Source organism: Lathyrus oleraceus, chromosome 3 (genome assembly GCF_024323335.1).
Source record: "Lathyrus oleraceus cultivar Zhongwan6 chromosome 3, CAAS_Psat_ZW6_1.0, whole genome shotgun sequence".
Lineage (NCBI taxonomy): Eukaryota > Viridiplantae > Streptophyta > Magnoliopsida > Fabales > Fabaceae > Lathyrus > Lathyrus oleraceus.
Window position 1 is genome coordinate 138,066,471 of NC_066581.1, and position 2,152 is coordinate 138,068,622.

Consider the following 2,152-nt stretch of genomic DNA (forward strand, 5'->3'; position numbering starts at 1 on the left):
ATGAAGGAGTTATGCCAGAACTTCAACATTCAGCATCACAATTCTTCCCTTTACCGCCCTAAGATGAACGGTGTTGTTGAGGCGGCAAATAAGAACATAAAGAAGATTGTGCAGAAGATGGTCGTTACATACAGAGATTGGCATGAGATGCTACCCTTCGCCTTGCATGGGTACCGTACTTCAGTACGTACATCGACCGGGGCAACCCCTTACTCCCTTGTGTATGGTATGGATGCAGTCCTACCTGTTGAAGTGGAGATTCCTTCTCTAAGAGTCATGTTGGATGTCAAGTTAGACGAAGCTGAATGGATTCAGACAAGGTTCCATGAGTTGAGTCTTATCGAAGAGAAGCGAATGTCAGCCATTTGTCATGGATAGTTGTATCAGAGTCGGATGAAGAGAGCCTTTGATCAGAAAGTGCGTCCTCGATGCTTCCAGGTCGGAGATTTGGTGTTGAAAAGGATCCTTCCTCCTCAGACAGATCACAGGGGCAAGTGGACTCCTAACTATGATGGACCGTATATTGTCACCAAGGTTTTTGATGATGGGGCCTTAATGCTTGCAACTATGGATGGTGAAAACTTCACTTCCCCTGTGAACTCAGACGCAGTTAGAAAATACTTCGCATAAAATAGACCAGCTGGACAGTAAAAAGAATAGTCCAGGCAAAAATGGGCATCCTGACGAACCAAGAAAATGAAAAGGTTCGAGCAAAAATTAGGGATTAAATATGAAAAGATCGTACACCCGGTAAGTTGAAAACCTGAAAAGGCAACTTAGGCAAAAATGGGTATCCCGGTGGATTGAAAACCCGAAAAGGGCGATCCAGGCAAAAGTTAGGGATTAAACGAATGACTGCGTTCTAAGTAGTTCTGAATCTCATCTCGTGCCAATGACTGGAAACTTTTGAAGGATGGGAAACAGTCCAATCACTCTTTTCAGAAAGCTGATCATCTGGAGGATCTTGAAGACGAGCAAGTCATAGCAGAATTGGAACCCAATAGAAATCCATTTCACATTGCCATTAGATTAATTTCTGTTTTTATCTTTTGTGCGATTACCTCTTTCCAGGGATTGCTTCCTGATGTAAATTCCTATTCAGAGGCCATTCATTCCATAAAATCATGTTATTCAGTATATCTCTGTGTTCATTTTCATTTTACTGTTTTGTGTGCAAAAATGATGTCCAAATTTTTGATAAACATTGCATCATGAAACATAAGAGCTTTACAGGTACATGCTTAATAAACATTTAAAATTGTTGTAAATGTTAAGTGCTTTAGATCGTGTATTCAGAACAGGTACCCTCGGGGAATTTCCTTAAGGTTCCCAGCCGATGATCGCGAATGTTTTCCCCCAACAGTCGAAGTTGGTATCTTATCCCTGCAAAGCTGATCAGAGCATTGGATTTTTCGATCCCCATCAGGCTCTCACTGTTGTACCTCCCCCAAGCGGTTGTTTCAGAATATACACTCCCCAGCGGAGTTGACAGTGCCAGACTGTATCTTCCCAGCAGAAGCGGCTGCTCCTCAGGGTTCGATGCCAGATCGATGATCTCGACGCCAGATCCATGGTCTCTTTCCTTGAAGCAGAATCTCGGTACCGTATCGGTGTTTGCTTCCCCTGCTAAGTCGTCTCTGGCAGATTATGGTTGCCAGAACCACTATCGCTTTCCTCAACAACAGGTTTTCAGTGTCGTTCTCTCCCTAGTAAGAGTCTCGGTATTTCGTCATTGCTAGAACACCGTGTGGTGGGTCATTTCCCCACAGAGTTCTTTGCGCTGTGCATCTCCAACAGCCTTGCCAGGGTCCAGAAGATGGTGATCATTTCCCCAGCAGATTCCCTTGCCTCGGCTTGGCATTCTACCCAGCATTTCGCATCCCTGCATGTAGAATCATATTGCATTGCATCCTTCCAAATCGCGTAGCATTTCCATTTTCATGGAGCATTACGTCATTGAAAAATTCAAACATACGCATGTAAGCATAAAACATTCTCGGTATCCCAAGTGATAAGCCAGAAGTTGTTTCCAGTACTCGGACTGAAGATTGTTCATGACTTACCTTTATTATCCCCAGCAAGTGTCATTGGCCCATGCGCCGCCTCTATTATCTTTCCCTATTTCTGCCGATGCTGACAGGCATGAAGTTTT